The sequence below is a fragment of the Schistocerca gregaria genome, chromosome 3 (genome assembly GCF_023897955.1).
Source record: "Schistocerca gregaria isolate iqSchGreg1 chromosome 3, iqSchGreg1.2, whole genome shotgun sequence".
NCBI classification, from domain to species: Eukaryota; Metazoa; Arthropoda; class Insecta; order Orthoptera; family Acrididae; genus Schistocerca; species Schistocerca gregaria.
Genome location: NC_064922.1, coordinates 289,855,590 through 289,879,027, shown reverse-complemented (window position 1 = coordinate 289,879,027; position 23,438 = coordinate 289,855,590).

Genomic DNA, 23,438 nt, shown 5'->3' with positions numbered 1-23,438 from the left:
TTTCACTGTTCAGATCTTTTACTAAGCCTCTCAAAGATGTAAACAACAATACATAAACATCCCCTATTAGACAGAGCGGGTGCGACAGCCGATTTGATCGAGTCATTGCACCAGAATGGACACGGCTCGTGTTGTCTTGAGTGCAAGAAGAATACAGGTATAGGTCAAAAATATATATATATATATATATATATATATATATATATATATATATATATATATATATATATATATATATAGTGGAATGACTGGATCTAATCGGCTGTCGCACCCTCTCTGTCTAATAGGGGATGTTTATGTATTGTTGTTTACATCTTTGGACGGGTTTAGTAACAGCTCTGAACAGTGAAAGTGACTTTGTCTTTGATACAATATCCACAGTCAACGCCTATCTTCAAGGAGTGAACCGTCACAGTCAATGCTCTGAAAAAAAAAATGGCTCTGAGCACTATGGGACTTAACATTTGAGGTCATCAGTCCCGTAGAACTTAGAACTCCTTAAACCTAACTAAACTAAGAACATCACACACATCCAAGCCAGAGGCAGGATTCGAAACTGCAACCGTAGCAGTCGCGCGGTTCCGGACTGAAGCGCCTCGAAGCACTATGGAACTTGTGAGGTCATCAGTCCCCTAGAACTTAGAACTGCTTAAGCCTAACTAACCTATCACACACATCCATGTCCGAGGCAGGATTCGAAACTGCGACCGTAGCCGTCGCGCGGTTCCAGACTGTAGCGTCTGTAGCGCCTAGAACGGCTATTGGTGTGTCTGTGTGTCTGTGTGTCTGTGTGTCTGTGTGTCTGTGTGTCTGTGTGTCTGTGTGTCTGTGTGTCTGTGTGTCTGTATACTGACGGGAAAAAAACGTACCGCCAAGAAGCAGCTGTGGAACATAAACGAAAGTTAGAAAGTTGGTAATTTTGTTCCTACATCAGAAAGATGTGCGAGTCGCATAAGAGTCGCACTAAGTACCGCCGTTATGAGATTAAAAATCAAGTTTTCTTTACATATCCCCTTTAACGGTCGTAAGCGCCTGTTACCTTTGAGATTGGGTGTGGTGAACTGATGTCCATCAAGATTACCTTAAAGGCAACAAAGACGTCCCTATCAACTACTCAATGACTTTAAACGAGGTCGTGTAATAGGGCTACGAGAAATTTGATGCCCCTTTCTGCATCTGCAGAAAGACTTTTTCAGGGAGGCAGCCACTGTACATGACTGCTGGTAGCGGTGCTTGTGAGAATGTACGAGGCAAGCAGAACAGGTTCTGGACGGCCATGTGGCTCTACCGAGAGGGAAGCCCATAGTGACCGGCGTATGGCTATGGCACATCACATCGTTCTGCACCTGGAGCAGCAATCTGAGCAGCAGTTAGCGCCACATTGACACATTTAACTATCACAGATCAGTTACTTAAAGGACAACGTCCGAGCCAGACGACCTGTAGCGTGCATTCAATTGACCCCAACTCACCGGCATTTGCGAATTGGGAGGTGTCAAGCGAGGCTCAGTCGACGGTATGTATGAGGTCTGCTGTGTTTGCTGATGGAAGTTGCCTCGGCGCCGGTGATTGTCATGTATTGGTTGCAAGGATGCCAGATAAAGGCCAGAAACCAACCTGTTTGAGTGCTAGACACCTTCGCCCTGCACCTGGAATTATTGTCTGTGGTGCGAATCTGGTGATTCGACCTTGTCGTGCTGTCAATCATCAACAGCATTGCACGGAGTGTTAACCAACAAGATAACGCTTGTCCACATACCTCTGTTGTAGCCCAACATGCTCTACATGATGCTTTGGACTCGATCATCATATCTGGCTCCAATCGAGCATACATGGAACATCATCGGACGACAACTCCGACGTCATCCACGAACAGCATTAACGGTCCCATCGGAAGCAAGTATAAAAATCCAGCCCGAAAATTGACACCTGTACAGCACCTTGCATACACGATTACACGTTTGCATGCTTATATTCCATTTCTGGCGGTTACTCAAGATGTTAATGTACCACCATGTCACAAATGTATTCACAAAATTTTATTAGATCATAATGGTGTTGCAATATTTTCGTCAGTGTGTGTGTGTGTGTGTGTGTGTGTGTGTGTGTGTGTGTGTGTGTGTGTGTGTGTGTGTGTGTCTGTGTTGCTGTTGTTCTGACATGTTCCTAGATTATCGTAAAAATGATTTATGGTACAATACACCAACCAAGCACCGAAAAACGTCCTTGTAGTTATAATGTGTGGTGATGCTTCACAACGTGCAATCAAAATGCGGCCTGTCACCAGACTTAACTATTGAGTCTTGGCACACTCGATTAAAATTTAATTTCCTTGAACTCAAGAAATGGAGGACACTTAACGGTAAGAGGTATTTCACGAACGTTCCTACCCACCCTCAATGGAAATCGCTTCATTGGTATATTTCAAAATAAAATAAAGGTAATAATATGCGATTCACATATAACAGCCACGTTTATCACAATTCTAGTAAGAAACAAATTACTGTGTTTCTTGCAAATTCACATTTTAACACGATGACCGCCTTTACTCATATGACTATGTTTAATTGGTTATGGTCTCAGTGTCGTGTAGGCGACTAGGCATCTATGTACGTCCAAGACTCATCACCACTTGAAAATGATCTTGCTGAGTGAACTGCTCAGTTTTAAAAAGAGCTGTAACACTAGCATTGTAAATTGTTTCCAATTACTACAGTAGCCCTTGGCCTGCACCGTCACTGTCAATGCGCTGGAGAAAAAATTGCTGAGTTCCTGGGTACGACCTCCAATTTACTCGAAATCTGTGTGTGTGTGTGTGTGTGTGTGTGTGTGTGTGTGTGTGTGTGTGTGTGTGTGTGTGTGTCTGTGTGTGTGTGTGTGTGCCAGCTTTATACGCTCCTTGATCTGCTAAAATAGTAGATCACTGTATAGGCCCAACATGTAGGACCTCTGTAGCTGGGCTGGACGTTTAACACTCATTAGGGTGAATAGCAGCAATGGTGATCACTGACAACAGCTACGAGATGTGCCCCACTGTTACTGCGTACACTCAGTTGTCAAGAACATTCTCAGTAGGTAGACATGAAGCAGCAATCGCCACAAATTGTGCCGCTATAAGTGTGCCGCAGAGCTAGCCTGCAACGTCATTTCCTCTTACATATCACCGCATGTCCTGGAGGCTTAGGTCTGATATGTATGTTGGTACCAGACGGGATAAAAATGAGTTCAGTGTCCATCACAAGCGGTCTCCCACCGTCCGTCTTCCTCGTTCATGTGACCACACCATCATTGGTTAATTAGCCATTATCAGAAAAGAGTACTCAGCAGCTACAAATTACAGCCATGGCTAGGTAAGAGAAGTGAAGCGTGTATAATGTTGTGTGATACTGCTAAACATGTGTGACTTACTTATTTAAGCAGGTTGTATTATAAGCTATTAACATTAAATGAGTGACCGAAAGTCACGGGAAAGATTGTCCCATCTGAAGTCGTTCAGCGTGTGATGCCCGAATGTTGTGGTTAGATATACTGGATTCCATGAATGTAGAAACTGTATCTGAGCAGTCTTTTGCAGAAAGGTGTGCCGTGAACACGTCAGAACGTCTACAGTTTACTTACTTGTAGTGGTTGGATGTTAATCCGTTCAAGATCCGTAGTGTAATGTATCTACGTAATATCTGACATACAATAACTTAGCCTTAAAAAGGACGTTTGTCATTATTTTGGATGGAAATGCATTCAAGGGTATATTCACTTTGTTAGCATACAGCTTTTAGTTAGGTGATTGTCTCAAAGTTGTTTTCTTTTAGAGGTATGATGATGCCGCAAGTCTGCCTTGTACAAAGAACAACCACTGATGCAAGAATTCTGAAACTCCGGCGAGTCGCTGTCTACGAAATAAAAAATAACTGCACTTTGAATATTTGTAGTTTAACTCTTCATACAGCACAACTTAATGTGACATTCATTTTGTTGCATGAGCGACCTTTTCCAACTACAATGTCTAGTTTCTACCGCGTCACAAACGCGGCACGTCTCCTTAGCTCTACAACTTCCCGTGTCCTAACAGTGAGGAATTAACTTCAACTATAACCTTTGGAGCGAAGAGGTTTACATCGTTATCAAAGATATTAACTGATACTTATTCAGATAGTGAAGGGAGACGAAAATTTAATAGTAATGGGTGACTGGAATTCGAGTGTAGGAAAAGGGAAAGAAGGAAACATAGGTGAATATGGATTGGGGCTAAGAAATAAAAGAGGAAGCCGCCTAGTAGAATTTTGCACAGAGCACAACTTAATCATAGCTAACACTTGGTTTAAGAATCATGAAAGAAGGTTGTATACGTGGAAGAACCCTGGAGATACTAAAAGGTATCAGATAGATTATATAATGGTAAGAGAGATTTAGGAACCAGGTTTTAAGTTGTAAGACATTTCCAGGGGCAGATGTGGACTCTGACCACAATCTATTGGTTATGACCCGTAGATTAAAACTGAAGAAACTGCAAAAATGTGGGAAATGAAGGAGATGGGATCTGGATAAACTGAAAGAACCAGAGGTTGTACAGAGTTTCAGGGAGAGCATAAGGGAACAATTGACAGGAATAGGGGAAAGAAATACAGTAGAAGAAGAATGGGTAGCTCTGAGGGATGTAGTAGTGAAGGCAGCAGAGGATAAAGTAGGTACAAAGACGAGGGCTGCTAGAAATCCTTGGGTAACAGAAAAAATATTGAATTTAATTGATGAAAGGAGAAAATATAAAAATGCAGTAAAGGAAGCAGGCAAAAAGGAATACAAACGTCTAAAAAATGAGATCGACAGGAAGTGCAAAATGGCTAAGCAGGGATGGCTAGGGGACAAATGTAAGGATGTAGAAGCTTATCTCACTAGGGGTAAGATAGATACTGCCTACAGGAAAATTAAAGAGACCTTTGGAGAGAAGAGAACCACGTGTATGAATATCAAGAGCTCAGATGGCAGCCCAGTTCTAAGCAAAGAAGGGAAGGCAGAAAGGTGGAAGGAGTATATAGAAGGTTTACACAAGGGCGATGTACTTGAGGACAATATTATGGAAATGGAAGAGGATGTAGATGAAGACGAAATGGGAGATACGATACTGCGTGAAGAGTTTGACAGAGCACTGAAAGACCTGAGTCGAAACAAGGCCCCCGTAGTAGACAACATTCCATTAGAACTACTGACGGCCTTGGGACAACCAGTCCTGACAAAACTCTACCAGCTGGTGAGCAAGATGTATGAGACAGGTGAAATACCCTCAGACTTCAAGAAGAATGTAATAATTCCAATCCCAAAGAAAGTAGGTGTTGACAGATGTGAAAATTACCGAACTATCAGTTTAATAAGCCACGGCTGCAAAATACTAACGCGAATTCTTTACAGAGGAATGGAAAAACTGGTAGATGCAGACCTCGGGGAGGATCAGTTTGGATTCCGTCGAAATGTTGGAACACGTGAGGCAATACTGACCTTACGACTTATCTTAGAAGAAAGATTAAGAAAAGGCAAACCTACGTTTCTAGCATTTGTAGACTTAGAGAAAGCTTTTGACAATGTTGACTGGAATACTCTTTTTCAAATTCTAAAGGTGGCAGGGGTAAAATACAGGGAGCGAAAGGCTATTTATAGTTTGTACAGAAACCAGATGGCAGTCATAAGAGTCGAGGGGCATGAAAGGGAAGCAGTGGTTGGGAAAGGAGTGAGACAGGGTTGTAGCCTCTCCCCGATGTTATTCAATCTGTATATTGAGCAAGCAGTAAAGGAAACAAAAGAAAAATTTGGAGTAGGTAAAAAAATTCATGGAGACGAAGTAAAAACTTTGAGGTTCGCCGATGACATTGTAATTCTGTCAGAGACGGCAAAGGACTTGGAAGAGCAGTTGAACGGAATGGACAGTGTCTTGAAAGGAGGATATAAGATGAACATTAACAAAAGCAAAACGAGGATAATGGAATGTAGTCAAATTAAATCGGGTGATGCTGAGGGAATTAGATTAGGAAATGAGACACTTAAAGTAGTAAAGGAGTTTTGCTATTTAGGAAGTAAAATAACTGATGATGGTCGAAGTAGAGAGGATATAAAATGTAGACTGGCAATGGCAAGGAAAGCGTTTCTGAAGAAGAGAAATTTGTTAACATCGAATATAGATTTATGTATCAGGAAGTCGTTTCTGAAAGTATTTGTTTGGAGTGTAGCCATGTATGGAAGTGAAACATGGATGATAACTAGTTTGGACAAGAAGAGAATAGAAGCTTTCGAAATGTGGTGCTACAGAAGAATACTGAAGATAAGGTGGATAGAGCACGTAACTAATGAGGAGGTATTGAATAGGATTGGGGAGAAGAGAAGTTTGTGGCACAACTTGACTAGAAGAAGGGATCGGTTGGTAGGACATGTTTTGAGGCATCAAGGGATCACAAATTTAGCATTGGAGGGCAGCGTGGAGGGTAAAAATCGTAGAGGGAGACCGAGAGATGAGTACACTAAGCAGATTCAGAAGGATGTAGGTTGCAGTAGGTACTGGGAAATGAAGAAGCTTGCACAGGATAGAGTAGCATGGAGAGCTGCATCAAACCAGTCTCAGGACTGAAGACAACAACAACAGTTAGCAAAGCTATGAACATTTAAATTTAGACATTTTTATTTATGACGTAAATAACTGATTCCCTACGGTATCGAAAGATGCATAACATATCTCTGGTTTCGTTACTATCACAGTGTAATACTACTTCAGAGATTATACAAGAACTGATGTTTCTGAGGTCAACGGTATCTACGGTGAGTTTTGAATATGACAGAGAGAATGTTTCTACACAAACTACAGCACAGGACGACCACAAATGGATGACTAACGATATCACGCCCCTCTGCAGAGCTATATGGGGTGACAGATGGTCTTCTGTGAGTCGTACCACCTCCGATGTAAATACAGAGTGTAAGGAACACGTTTCTGAGGAGAGTGTCGGAGACAAATGCACAGCTTCCAACACTTGACCACGCAGGGTTTGAGAGACTATCCTAGGTGTCAGACGTCGTCCTTTCTTTTTTTAAAAAAAAGGTATAAGGTCAGTGAACAGTTCCAACTTCAGAAGAATCTGCATGCATTGCCAATTGTGAACTCTAGCTCACTTTGGCAGTGGGGCTACGTCTTACAAATACAGAAGCAGGGTCGGATCGTGACCAAATTTCCAGGATAACTACGGCGGCAGAAGGCCTAGGAACGACCGAAAGAAAGTGTCTGTGTGGACGAAAGCCAAAGACGACGAAAAGCGGACAGCGTCGTGGACTCTGACCCTCGGGGAGGAGAGAAGACGCTGCATTATGCAGGTGATCTGCGGCCGCTGAATCTTTCATCGCCTTCCCCCCCCTCGAGACCGTCGCCGCTCCTCTCAGACGGCGGATTGCGGAAGGAAGAAGACAACGTGACCGCTCCACTTCTATGGGCTGCCTGAGGACAACGGCCTCCAGCGCTTTCTGGTACGGCTGCGGCAAGCGGTAGCGTCAAACGGCTGCTGGGGGTGAAATTCTGATACTCAGCGATTGACCTCAGTGAATGCTACATACTGTGTGTTAATGTCTGTAATCGGCATCTTCTTGATCATCTCTAAGGATTAGACCTGTGGACCACTTCTTCCTTCAATCAAAGATTCCTCTTGTGTACGACTTCATAACGCTTAGTAGATGTGAGCTACAAAGAGATGCAGCAACTGTCGTCACATGAAAGCTGGATAGGTCCAGAAACGATGATTGAACAAGCATATACAGTAAACAAAACTTCACTGCATTTTTCCAGGTGTCCGGAGACTCGTTACAAATAACGCAGCAAAAAGCATAGTACAAGTAACACAACAGGAAAAGGATAAGGCTCTTTGACCTAAAGCTTGAATGATGATGTTGGAGCTGCAGCTTGGTGGTGTCTGTGTAGCGTCACTTAGCTCCAAGTGTGCATGCTGTGTGGCTGCCACTGGCCATCCTGATTTGCAGTGGCAGAGGGTGCTTATAGTACAAAGCTGCTGGAGATATGGCACAGTGGGCTTGGACCACTGGGTTCACTGAATCCAACACGACTGTTGTTGGCATCTGATAGGAGTTTCCAGTTCCGTTGCCAACTCAGAGGTGCCGGTAGGGTGGTATCGATACCACACCTTCCACCCAGTAAGTTCTCTTTGTGCATTCCATCACACTACTGGCTTAAGTAAAATCTTTGAAATTCAATTTTTTCTTTCCATTTTGGTGTTTTATCCGGTATTTTATCATTTATATCAACCAGATGCATTTTAATCAATGTATTATTACTGATATTAAATATAGCTTCTATTCTCCTCTAGTCTGATCTGTTAAATAATCGAGTCTTACTGCTGAATTTTAACATGGGGACTGCCATCACCTCGCACTGTTTTATTTGCGTTGATATCTGGATTTCGCGCATAATATCCTGTTAATTGTGCTACACATTATCTTCAATTTTCTCGTTTCATTGAGAATCTCCAATGTCAAACAATAAAATCTAAAATTCCCTAGCAAATATTAACTGCTAAAATGATGGATATTTTTATGATTCAAGGGGGAACTTTGACAAAATTGACCAAATATGTCAATCGACGATTTATTATTTATTTGTTATTACAACTCATGGACAATACGTCCCCGATGTTTCAATGTTGAAATCGCTTCAGAAGTGCCTGAAAATTAATTAATAGTGTGAAGTGGCCTCTCTGCCACGCCCACGTTCTGAAGCAGCACTTCAATACCAGTTCAGTGAACAACGATTCTGTGTATCACTTTCAACCAAACGTGTGCAGCATACATCAAAAAGGCCGTGATACATATTCCTTGGTTTTATAGATCATCTTTGACTCTGATCTGTATCTTATAAACGATTCTCTAAATTCACACATACCCTACAATACCAGCTCAGTGAACAGCGACTCTGTGTATCACTTTCATCCAAACGTGTGCAGCATACATCAAGCAGGCCGTGATACATATTCCTTGGTTTTATAGATCATCTTTGACTCTGTTCTGTATCTTATAAACGATTCTCTAAATTCACACATACCCTATAATACCAGCTCAGTGAACAACGACTCTGTGTATCACTTTCAACCAAACGTGTGCAGCATACATCTAGAAGGCCGTGATACATATTCCTTGGTTTTATAGATCATCTTTGACTCTTTTCTGTATCTTATAACGATTCTCTAAATTCACACATATGGAAACGATACCCTACAAACACATTTGCAACTGCTAAAGTTGTCTGAATAGCAACTTACGATGCAGTTATTGTATTTAATGATGGGAACGTTGGGAAGATGAAGATATTAGGACGAATCGGCTTCAAGATAGGAAATTTTTCTCAAGACATAGAGAAAAATAGATTTACAGTGCGTCTCTGCAGCTGAAAAGTCAGTTGAAGACCTGGTAAAGGAAAGAAGGCAGGCAACAAGAAAGAGAAGCCTTGAAGGGAAATATGACCCAGAGTACAAATGGGGTGCCTTCTGGAGACGTGACATAAGGAAAAAAGTTCGGTTGAACTTTAAATTACGTTTCCTGAAAAGTTTGTTTTTTTAAAGATTATGTTCCTTTTCCTCAGATACTATGAATCCTAGAGTTATGAAATTTTCTACCCATATTTTTGTAAATGTAATAAACGTTGTCTCAAGATCGAATTTGGATATTCTGATTGCAAGCTGAGATATGGGGCAAAGTGCTTGGAATTTTGCATGTTGCAAGAAGGCTGCAGTGTCCTAACACAGGGATCTTTTGTCCTGAATAGCTATGTAACTTAACATTTTCAGCACGCAACGGAGGTGTGCCCAGCAGTTTGTAAGTGTCTTGATTGATCAGTGAAACTGAAGCTCCTGTATCGAGCTGGAATGGTATCACTTTGCCGTTAATTTCCAAGTTTACAAAAAGTTTATTGTCCTGCTGACGACAAGAGCGACTGTCTCGTGCAACGTGAACCGACACTGGTACATAATCACTTGCGACTTGACGGGAGTTCCGGCGATGTCGACGCACACTATTTTTGGGACGAACACAGTCACTGCTAGAGAGATTGGCACTGCGCGGAGTGGAATGAACTACATGAATTTCCATGGGCGAAGTTTCGCGAGCCTGAGTAACCTTGGTTCGATTCCGATTCTGGTGCGAAGCAAAGGGCCTGGAACGGTTTTGAGCTTCCGATTTGAGATTTTCTGGCAAACACTCTGAACATGTCCTTTTTTATTACAATAAACGCAAACAGCTTGGCGTGACGGGCAATTCTCACGCGAATGTTTAGTAGCATACCGCGGGCATGATTTGATCACTGCATTAGCTTGCCGTACACGTGGCTGAGAGCCTGGCGGCAGCTGGCGCGCCGGGCGAGAGGGCTGTTTACTGCTCCGTGCAGATCGCCCAGCGGGCCGGTTAACCTGACACACGGTTGGCGAAGTTTCAAATGATTCATCAGCAAATTCAAGTGTGTCCTGCCGATCCAATATGTCCATCACTTGTTGGAGGGAGGGATTGACTAGTTTCAAAATCTGTCCCCTTATACGAACATCGGAAACGTTCTGTGCAATTGCATCACGTACCATAGTATCTGAATAAGGGAGTCCACATTGACACTCAAAAGTACAATCCCTAGTAAAGCCTTGCAGGGTTGCAACCCACTCACGATTAGTCTCACCTGCCGCACGTTTTGTACGAAAGAAGGTATACCTTTTCGCAACTGCTTTGTCTGATTCTTTGAAATATGCATGTAATGCAGACAAAATTCCTTCGTAGGACAGAGTTGCTACGTCGCGTCGGGGAAATAATTTGACTATCACACGGTACGTGGTCACTCCCACTGACGATAACAAAAAAGGCTGCCGCTCGTTACCTTGAGTTCTGTTGGCGGCGAGATGGAATCCAAATTGGCGTGGCCACTCCGTCCAGCTTTCCTGTGAAGCATCAAAAGGTCGAAAAGTTGGTGCAACAGCGTGTTGTGGCTGCGGTATTGGTGAAGCGGCTGCTGCCGCATCGTTTTGCATCGCACGTTGACTCTGGACGAACTGTCCCAGGCCTGCGTCTGCTGATTCTGTAAGCGATAAAATTCGGACAGTACATCTGAAGATTGTGGCGAAGCCATTACACAAGTAAATCAGGGCACTTTAGATAAGAACACTTTTACTCTCGTCGCCAGTGTTGTGGTTGGCAGGAGAGCCAATCCATACATCTAAAGGAGGCCGAAATGAACCCGTTTCAGCTCACGCAGGCTGACGTGAGGTCTGGAACATGACAAGGGAATTAGAATTGAGAAAAATGGACGTAGCTGGTGGAATACTTAACTTTAATCCATTAATGAAGAACGTCGCTCTTTATGGTACATGATTCACAATATCAATAGTACGGATACTGGCGTCTTGCTAGGTCTTAGAAAATAACGTATCTGAAGGCTATGCTAACTATCGTCTCGGCAAATGAGAGCGTAGAAGTCAGTGAACCCTCGCTAGCGAAGTCGGCTGTACAACTGGGCGAGTGCTAGGAAGTCTCTCTAGACCTGCCGTGTGGCGGCGCTCGGTCTGCAATCACTGATAGTGGCGACACGCGGTTGTTATTGTATAATCGTGACGTAGTGCTTTTTAAACGCCGTAAGAAACAGGTGATATGAACCTACTAAAGAAGGAAAATTAAATGTTTTAGAAGGGCAAAACGATATCACAACTAGATTCAAAACAGAAAATGGTGCACAGTATAAGAGAGAGGAGGACAAAGAATGGCTTTGTATCAAGTTGCCCTTTTTATCAGTTCAGGTGGTGATACGATACTTGACACCATCCCAGTGAAAGATGTGAACGTTCAGGAAGTTATTGAAAAGTTTCCTTATACCGGTCTTCGAAAGCTAATTAATGCAACAGATAAACAGTTTCAGTTAATGATGATGATTTTCATATCTTTGAGCTAGTGTTAAATCCAAAAATTTTGTTGTAATATTTCAACCAACAGCCGCATCAAGGCACAACTTTCATGTGCATTTACATGAACATCTATAAATATTGCTCGTAGCTATTAGAATAACATAAAATTTTGAAGTTTGCCTCCTAGATGACTACAGAACAGTACAGGTACGAAAACTGAAAGTCTAGAGCAGTTTTTTCTTTTTAGTCGTCAGTCTACTGACTGGTTTGATGCGGCCCGCCACGAATTCCTTTCCTGTGCTAACCTCTTCATCTCAGAGTAGCACTTGCAACCTACGTCCTCAATTATTTGCTTGACGTATTCCAATCTCTGTCTTCCTCTACAGTTTTTGCCCTCTACAGCTCCCTCTAGTATCATGGAAGTCATTCCCTCATGTCTTAGCAGATGTCCTATCATCCTGTCCCTTCCTCTTATCAGTGTTTCCACATATTCCTTTCCTCTCTGATTCTACATAGAACCTCCTCATTCCTTACCTTATCAGTCCACCTAATTTTCAACATTCGTCTATAGCACCACATCTCAAAGGCTTCGATTCTCTTCTGTTCCAGTATTCCCACACTCCAGACGTACATCCTCAGAAATTTCTTTCTCAAATTAAGGCCGGTATTTGATATTAGTAGACTTCTCTTGACCAGAAATGCCTTTTTTGCCATAGAGAGTCTGATTTTGATGTCCTCCTTGCTCCGTCCGTCATTGGTTATTTTACTGCCTAGGTAGCAGAATTCCTTAACTTCATTGACTTCGTTACCATCAATCCTGATGTTCAGTTTCTCGCTGTTCTCATTTCTACTACTTCTCATTACCTTCGTCTTTCTCCGATTTACTCTCAAACCATACTGTGTACTCATTAGACTGTTCATTCCGTTCAGTAGATCATTTAATTCTTCTTCACTTTCACTCAGGATAGCAATGTCATCAGCGAATCGTATCATTGATATCCTTTCACCTTGTATTTTAATTCCACTCCTGAACCTTTCTTTTATTTCCATCATTGCTTCCTCGATGTACAGATTGAAGAGTAGGAGCGAAAGGCTACAGCCTTGTCTTACACCCTTCTTAATACTAGCACTACCTTCTTGATCGTCCACCCTTAGTATTCCCTCTTGGTTGTTGTACATATTATATATGACCCGTCTCTCCCTATAGGTTACCCCTACTTTTTTCAGTATCTCGAACAGCTTGCACCATTTTATATTGTCAAACGCTTTTTCCAGGTCGACAAATCCTATGAACGTGTCTTGATTTTTCTTTAGCCTTGCTTCCAATATTAGCCGTAACGTCAGAATTGCCTCTCTCTTGCCTTTACTTTTCTTAAAGCCAAACTGATCGTCACCTAGCGCATTCTCAATTTTCTTTTCCATTCTTCTGTATATTATTCTTGTAAGCAGCTTCGATGCATGAGCTGTTAAGCTGATTGTGCGATAATTCTCGCACTTGTCAGCTCTTGCCGTCTTCGGAATTGTGTGGATGATGCTTTTCCGAAAGTCAGATTGTATGTAGCCAGACTCATATATTCTACACACCAACGTGAATAGTCGTATTGTTGCCACTTCCCCTATTGATTTTAGAAATTCTGATGGAATGTTATCTATCCCTTATGCCTTATTTGAACCTAAGTCCTCCAAAGCTCTTTTAAATTCCGATTCTAATACTGGATCCCCTATCTCTTCTAATTCGGCTCCTGTTTCTTCTTCTATCACATCAGACAAATCTTCACCCTCATAGAGGCTTTCAATGTATTCTTTCCACCTATCTGCTCTCTCCTCTGCATTTAACAGTGGAATTCCCGTTGCACTCTTAATGTTACCACCGTTGCTTTTAATGTCACCAAAGGTTGTTTTGACTTTCCTGTATGCTGAGTCTGTCCTTCCGACAATCATATCTTTTTCGATGTCTTCACATTTTTCCTGCAGCCATTTCGTCTTAGCTTCCCTGCACTTCCTATTTATTTCATTCCTCAGCGACTTGTTTTTCTGTATTCCTGATTTTCCCGGAACATGTTTGTACTTCCTCCTTTCATCAATCAACTGAAGTGTTTCTTCTGTTACCTATGGTTTCTTCGCTACTACCTTCTTTGTACCTATGTCTTCCTTCCCAACTTCTGTGATGGCACTTTTTAGAGACGTCCATTCCTCTTCAACTGTGTTGCCTACTGCGCTATTCCTTATTGCTTTATCTATAGCGTTAGAGAACTTCAAACGTATCTCGTCATTCCTTAGAACTTCCGTATCCCACTTCTTAGCGTATTGATTCTTCCTGACTAATGTCTTGAACTTCAGCCTACTCTTCATCACTACTATATTGTGATCTGAGTCTATATCTGCTCCTGGGTACGTCTTACAATCCAGTATCTGATTTCGGAATCTCTGTCTGACCATGATGTAATCTAATTGAAATCTTCCCGTATCTTCCTGCCTTTTCCAAGTATGCCTCCTCCTCTTGTGATTCTTGAACAAGGTATTCGCTATTACCAGCTGAAACTTGTTACAGAACTCAATTAGTCTTTCTCCTCTTTCATTCCTTGTCCCAAGCCCATATTATCCTGTAACCTTTTCTTCTACTCCTTCCCCTACAACTGCATTCCAGTCGCCCATGAATATTAGATTTTCGTCCCCCTTTACATACTGCATTACCCTTTCAATAGCCTCATACACTTTCTCTATCTGTTCATCTTCAGCTTGCGACGTCGGCATGTATACCTGAACTATCGTTGTCGGTCTGCTGTCGATTCTGATTAGAACAACCTGGTCACTGAACTGTTCACAGTAACACACCCTCTGCCCTACCTTCCTATTCATAACGAATCCTACACCTGTTATACCATTTTCTGCTTCTCTTGATATTACCCGATACTCATCTGACCAGAAATCCTTGTCTTCCTTCCACTTCAGTTCACTGACCCCTACTATATCCAGATTGAGCCTTTGCATTTCCCTTTTCAGATTTTCTAGTTTCCCTACCATGTTCAAGCTTCTGACATTCCACACCCCGACTCGTAGAACATTATCCTTTCGTTGATTATTCAATCTTTTTCTCATGGTAACCTCCCCCTTGGCAGTCTCCTCCCGGAGATCCGAATGGGGGACTATTCCGGAATCTTTTGCCAATGGAGAGATCATCATGACACTTCTTCAACTACAGGCCACATGTCCTCTGGATACACGTAACGTGTCTTTAATGCAGTGGTTTCCATTGCCTTCTGCATCCTCATGTCGTTGATCATTGCTGCTTCTTCCGCCTTTAGGGGCAATTTCTCACCCCTAGGGCAAGAGAGTGCCCTGAACCTCTATCCGCTCCTCCGCCCTCTTTGACAAGGCCGTTGGCAGAATGAGGCTGACTTCTTATGCCGGAAGTCTTCGGCCGACAATGCTGGTTATTTATCAAAATTTAGGCAGTGGTGAGGATCGAACCCGGGACCGAAGACGTTTTGATTTTGAATCAAAGACGCTACCCCTAGACCACAGGTTCAATTACGAGAGCAGTAGGAGCATAATAACAAACAAAAATGTTTAGTACTGACGATATATGTCTTGTTTAACAGTGAATGAATATTTTAATTTTAGACTAACTCCTGTCGTTTACCATTATAGCTTAATTTTGTGTCTTGAACAACATTTGATAATATCGTCAAACAAGCTGGTTGTATTCCAAGATACACACAGATTACCTTACAATATCGTAGTGTGTCGAAACATAACGCTAAAAACCATCCACGTTGTATGAAATAAATCTCTTTGTGTTTGCACTCTCACGTTACTTTGTCATTTAAAGGAGATATTTTATCCGAGATGTGAAACGTTGAAAGAATGTGTATTATTTTTCGTTTGTTTGGAGGTTAAAATGAAATACGTCGACACAGAAAAAACTAGATATAAAGTTCTGTATATTATCAGCGTCGAAAACTTCTATTTCTTTGATTGTAATCAAGTTCCTGAGCTATACCTAAAGATAACACCGAATAACCTAAAAGATATATAATACAACAAATAGGACTCTGAGAAGCCACAGAAGTCCTTACTTAATTCAGTTTCCTTTATTTTACACTATATATCGCCGAAATTTCAGCTTCAATACTATTTCCACTAATTATGATTGTCAGTGGTACAAAAATTTGTTCCTATTATTCTCTTTTATTTTTTCTTCAAAGCAAAGCCGTAACTCTGATAGGTCTGTGTCCTTCATCTAGTGCATTTCTCGTATACATTTATCTATAATTATAGAAAGCAAGCAATATTAACATCCCAAACACACATTCTCCAACAAAGAGTAAAAGTTGCAATCATTCATGGTATTAGGAAATGTAATCATAATTATATGATGCTGCTACCATACCTTCTACTTTGGTAAACCAAACAAAACAATCATGAGAGATCAAGTACTTGTATTTCATTGATTAAATGAACTTTTTACAATGGAATATTATACATTTCAATCCTATACTCTTCCACGCCTCATACATTCATAAATTATATCGGATTTTTTGAACATTTAGTTGGTAACTTTTTTGATGTTCTACACCATACTAAGAGAATGCCATCTTGTATACGATTATGATACTTGGCCTTGTTACATTCCTCAGTGAAAGGGAAGTATATAAAATTTGGTTGTGTTCTATGTCAGAAAAAGATCTTGACCAGTGGCGCTAAGTAAAGAGGATGAACTTTCGTGCATATGATTAAGAATAATACCTGCTTTTGAGTAGGCTACATTTATTGCTTAGCATATTTGCATCTCAGAATGATTACTGTAGTCAAATATGGCTCAAAAAATACGATAATTTTGATTTTGCACAATGGATAACGCAAGACTTAGGGAGAACATTATGGAAGGCAACGATACGAAAGATGCATAAGACATTGTCTTATTGCACATCTCTTATTCCGCTCATGTCTCTCTTTGAAAAAAAAAACATTACTATTACATGTGCATTGATCTTTCAAGGATAAATGCATGAACATGGTTCATAGCAAAACCATTTACAAATATGGTAAAATATTTTATCATGAACGATTACAATTTACTCAAGTCATAACATCGGATTCCCATCGACAAAACTCCAATACACGTTTATCAAGTGACATTTTCAAAGTGCAAACAATGCCACACAATTTTACAACTTGACTTATGATCCCAGTTCGTAATTCATTGATCACTGGGGAAGGAGGGTTGTCCCTTAGCATATATCAGGATGGAACATTGAGGATACACTGAACATTATGAGAGGACTCGACCTGATGGTCGAGACATCAAAGTTAGACATCATGAGGTGAGGATCATTCATATTCAAATGTATTCATACCGGGCGAGAATGGGCGACAGTCAGTGCTAAGATCAACTCCCACCGACACAAGCTAAGAATGACTGGAGAGAGTATCGAGCGATATCAGGTCAGAGACGCATGGCCACAAACCTTTTGTTTAAATAAAAGGAACAGTCAACTGATAATAATTATCTATACTCGTAGGTATTCGTCAGAGACACAACATTACATTCTACAAGAACGAAGAGCACGGATTAAAAGGAGCGTAAGACAGGTATGTAGTCTTTCGCACCTGCTATTAAGTCAATACGTGGAAGAAGCGATGACGGTAATAAAAGAAAGGTTCACGGGTGAGACGAAAATTCAAGATGAAAATATATCAATGTTAACATGCTCTGATGACCTTCCAATCCTCAGTGAAAGTGAAGAAGAAATACAGGACGTGCTGAATGGAAAGAACAGTCAAATGAGTAAGGAACATGGATTGAATGTAAACTAGAAAATGACAAAATTAATGAGAAGTAGCAGGATTGAGAACAGACGGAGATTTAACATCATAGTTGGTGGTCACTAAGTAGATAAAGTTAAGGTGGAATCAGAAAGCAGACTAGCACTGGTAGTAAGAGAATTCCTGGCGTACTATTATCAAAAACAGGTCCGAATTTGGAAAAATTTCTGAAAATGTGCGTTTGGAGCACATCATTTCCTGTCAGTGAGACATGTGCTGAGGGAAAACCGGAACAGGAGAGAACAGAAGCATTTGAGATGTGGTGCTACAGAAGAATGTTGAAAATTAGGTGGACTGATAAGGTAGGGAATGAGGAGGTTCTCCTCAAAATAGGCGAGGATAGGAATATATGGAAAACACTGACAAGTGGAAGAAACAGGATGATAGGACATATATCTTTTACGGTAGCAGAGGGAGATGTAGATGGCAAAATTATAAATGAAGAGCTAGATTGGAATACATACAGCAAATAATTGAGGACTTAGCTTGCAGTTGCTACTTGGAAATACAAATTTTTGGGCAGGAGTGGAACTCGTGGCGGGCTTCATCATGCCAGTCAGAAGACTGATGACTAAAATATAATCATCAAGGCCTCTTTATCTGAGAACTATAGGATCACAACACTTGGTTTCTAAGGGACAAATAAGATGATGTCAGACTGGCATTTTCAGATATTCTTTTTAATGTTACAATCTATTATAAGTGCCTTGGGAAAAACTATACAATGCCTCTAGCGTTCCAGTACTAAATAAAGTACTAAATGTTAATCACTCTCCGTTATGCGAGGGCTGGCACGGAAAGTGGGGGTACAGCACTCTGGTGCAGATTTTCCATTACTTGGGCAGCAACGGCAACAAGGTGCGCTTATGGAGATCTGCCTCTAGTGCTGTCACTTGCTTCTTGGCTAGAGGAACACTGCGACTCTCGCAGCAATTACATATACAATAATTTTGTACAAGATTTTACAAAACATGGTAAGAATTTAGGTACGATCATGGTTACGCAATACTCCATTGGAGTGGAACATAAAGAGGAGGTCAACATATGCATCTTTTCCCAACTTTTGCATAGATGTGACTCATAAAAGAAATACAAGATGTTTACAGTGATGTCTCAGAGTATATAATGGATACGGGTGAAGGACGAAGGGAAGGTTTCATCAACACTATGCTTATTCTCATATAACCAAAATGCTAACTAAGTATGTCTGTCCCACATTGTACTATTTACACCTTTCGAGATTACGTGCCCATGTTGGAACAACTGCTACTCACACTCAGCAAATTGTTAATATTGTGAGAGAGATTGCTACTCACCACATAGTGGAAATGTTGCGTTCAGACAGGCACAGCAAAAATATTGCTAGAAAAGTAAGCTTTCGGGCAAAAAGTCTTCTTCAGAATTAGAGAACACACAAACATTGATGCAAATAGAATTGTCACAATGTGTGTAAGAGTTGCATTTGTATAAATGTGTGTGTGTGTTGTGTCATTCAGAAGAAGGCACTTTGGCCGAAAGCTTACTTGTTTAACAGTCTTTTGTTGTGCCTGTCTGAAACTCAACATTTCCACCATATGGTGAGTATCGATCTGTCTATTTCGTAATATTATCATTATTCCACCCTGGATTTTCCGTTGTTTGATTTCAATATCTTGAAAATGTTATGTAGTTTCATTCCCATCTGCAATCTGCACCATTACAATACTACTGCCTCTACTACTACTGCCACTACGACTCGGGTCAAAACTTTGACAATTCCCCACGTCTGTGACTGTGTTCTGTCATGTCTACCTGTTTTTCCTTTGAACACACTTCTGTAAAGCTACTAGACAAATTACTAACCAGAACATAGCTTGGAGCTCCGTATTTCCTTTATTTCATGAACATTAGAGCACGAAAAAATTTGATTTGAGGTTTTATTCAAAACCACCGTATCTGTCTGTTTGTAGATTTAAATACGCTATTCTCTTTCATGTGATTTTCACAGGTACTTTGAGCTTAGCTTGGGGTACCATAGAGACTTTATTTCAAGAAAATCAACTCAGGAGGAAAAAAGATACCTTAACTGAAATTTTTATCCATACAAATACACTCCTGGAAATGGAAAAAAGAACACATTGACACCGGTGTGTCAGACCCACCATACTTGCTCCGGACATTGCAAGAGGGCTGTACAAGCAATGATCACACGCACGGCACAGCGGACACGCCAGGAACCGCGGTGTTGGCCGTCGAATGGCGCTAGCTGCGCAGCATTTGTGCACCGCCGCCATCAGTGTCAGCTAGTTTGCCGTGCCATACGGAGCTCCATCGCAGTCTTTAACACTGGTAGCATGCCGCGACAGCGTGTACGTGAACCGTATGTGCAGTTGACGGACTTTGAGCGAGGGTGTATAGTGGGCATGTGGGAGGCCGGGTGGACGTACCGCCGAATTGCTCAACACGTGGGGCGTGAGGTCTCCACAGTACATCGATGTTGTCGCCAGTGGTCGGCGGAAGGTGCACGTGCCCGTCGACCTGGGACCAGACCGCAGCGACACACGGATGCACGCCAAGACCGTAGGATCCTACGCAGTGCCGTAGGGGACCGCACCGCCACTTCCCAGCAAATTAGGGACACTGTTGCTCCTGGGGTATCGGCGAGGACCATTCGCAACCGTCTCCATGAAGCTGGGCTACGGTCCCGCACACAGTTAAGCCGTCTTCCGCTCACGCCCCAACATCGTGCAGTCCGCCTCCAGTGGTGTCGCGACAGGCGTGAATGGAGGGACGAATGGAGACGTGTCGTCTTCAGCGATGAGAGTCGCTTCTGCCTTGGTGCCAATGATGGTCGTATGCGTGTTTGGCGCCGTGCAGGTGAGTGCCACAATCAGGACTGCATACGACCGAGGCATACAGGGCCAACACCCGGCATCATGGTGTGGGGAGCGATCTCCTACACTGGCCGTACACCTCTGGTGATCGTCGAGGGGACACTGAATAGTGCACAGTACATCCAAACCGTCATCGAATCCATCGTGCTTCCATTCCTACACTGGCAAGGGAACTTGCTGTTCCAACTGGACAATGCACGTCCGCATGTATCCCGTGCCACCCAACGTGCTCTAGAAGGTGTAAGTCAACTACCCTGGCCAGCAATATGTTTGGGACTGGATGAAGCGTCGTCTCACGGGGTCTGCACGTCCAGCACGAACGCTGGTCCAACTGAGGCGCCAGGTGGAAATGGCATGGCAAGCCGTTCCACAGGACTACATCCAGCATCTCTACGATCGTCTCCATGGGAGAAAAGCAGCCTGCATTGCTGCGAAAGGTGGATATACACTGTACTAGTGCCGACATTGTGCATGCTCTGTTGCCTGTGTCTATGTGCCTGTGGTTCTATCAGTGTGATCATGTGATGTATCTGACCCCAGGAATGTGTCAATAAAGTTTCCTCTTCCTGGGACAATGAATTCACGGTGTTCTTTTTTCAATTTCCAGGAGTGTATTACAAACACCAAATGAACTCTAATGAGTAATCCGCTAAACTGATTTCGATAATAAAGTTCTTAGTTGAAGCTAGTTATTATTCTGAAGAATATTATGCAAATTAGGGGAAAATATTTACTCTTCGAAAAAGCTACTTACACTTCTTCTTGAAATCTATACCTAATTATGCTTTTATTGTAGTAAATGCAATGATCGTACAGTCTCAGTGTCTTTAATCCATAGTTATATATTATTTGTTGCATGATGGAAATGTTGTATGTTGCATTGCTACTTAAATGTCATTATGCATAGACCTCGCTCTTGCCCAATCCCGTCTTCATTCATTGTGCGGCAGCGACAGTACGCATGCGGTCGCGTTGTACATTGGGACGGCTTGGGAGGAGGGAGACCTGACCACATCACGAGCTGTGCTTATCCAAACACGCAGGCACGTGAGAGCAGCCGATGTAATTGAACGTACAGTAGCTTACTTACTAGCGATCACACACAACAACCAACCTAATCGTACGCGAGAATAGCCAGAGGTAACAGCTCGTCTATACTAATAACAAAACTGTAAAACCGTCGTTTCTATCTGCTTCTCTGTTCGAGTCTGCTGATTTCCGAAACTAGCACACGAATTTTCCTGGTGTTTTCACTGGTAACTTGAGTGTAAATTTGTGAAACCTATAGGTCTCATTTCATCAAAATCGGATTGCAGAAAAGAATGATATAGCGATTTAACATTTTATCAAGAACTATAGTGTCTGTCTGTTCTAATACGCAAAATTCCAAAACTACTACACAGATTTTTGTGGGGTCTTGACAGGTAACTCAAGCGCAGCTTGGGGCAACCTATAGCCTTTATTTAATCAAAATCCGATCACAGGAAGATAGATATCGTGATTTATAGTTTCGTCTAAAACCGTCGTGTCTGTCTGTTTGTCTGCCTGACCATACTAACCTCCAAAACTGCTAGACGGATTCTCGTGAGGTTTTCACAGATAACTTGACAGTGGCTTGGGGCGATGTATAAGGTTTATTTCATCAAAATAAGATCATAAAAATATACCATCATTTAAAGGTTTATCTAAAATGGCTTATCTTAGTAGAACCAACATATAGTGCTCTTTTTTTTTTAACTCGGTGACAGACTTATTTTCAGAAGTTTACGTCAGTAACAGATTTAATCGCCGCAATCTTATTTAAATGGTTGAATAGGCTCTGAGCACTATGGGACTTAACAGCGGAGGTCATCAGTCCCCTAGAACTTAGAACTAATTAAACCTAACTAACCTAAGGACATCAAATACATCCATACCCGAGGCAGGATTAGAACCTGCGACCGTAGCAGTCGCGCGGTTCCAGACTGAAACACCTGGAACCGCTCGGCCACTTCGGCCTGCGCCGAAATCTTATCCTTATGAAAACAAACTATAAGTGAATTTAAAGTTGGCCAGTATATACGGATACGCTGAGCTGGCTTTGTGTGTTAAAATCTTAACGACGTTACTAGACTTGTTTCGAAATGTTTTATTTCTTTATTTATTTACTTGATAGGGAAAACGGAATAATCATGTTTGCTTTGTGGTTTCGGTCCACACTCATTGCATTTGACTTCGTTTATTTACGAATGAAAATGCGTAGAAAACGGTCGAGTCTTTCTGAATACACCAGAATGGCTAGAAGACTGAGGACTATGAGGTCTCAGTAATCCAATGAGAATGTTGAGAAGAGACTTGCTGCGGCTCGACAAAATCAGGTCTCAACTCACTCTTTAGAAATGCCTCACGAAAGCGAGACGTGACGTCACTCTTTCCGCACGGCGAGCTCTACGTGGTTCTCCCTGGTATCAGCCAAGAGAATAAGCTCTTCGTTCCTGTCCCCAATCATACTACCTGAAACGTTGAATGCAAAGAAGCTTTATAAGTAAAAAATAAATTCGAACACTACGAAGTCCCGGACACAGCCATATACTCAGACGACGCCGGGTTTCTCATCTTTTTAATAGTAATAATCAAGTACACGGTTAGACACAGTGGTTGGTTTCACAAACAGAGAAACAACTGCACGTGACAATACAATAAACTATTTACATTTTACACAAAAGTTATTCACTGAGTTAATAAATTTGTCGAGTGATGTGCATCAGTCTACATAAAGTGCCACAATGTGATCGGTCGAGTCACAACCGGGCGCAATAGTAATAATCAACCCTTTTTATACACATAC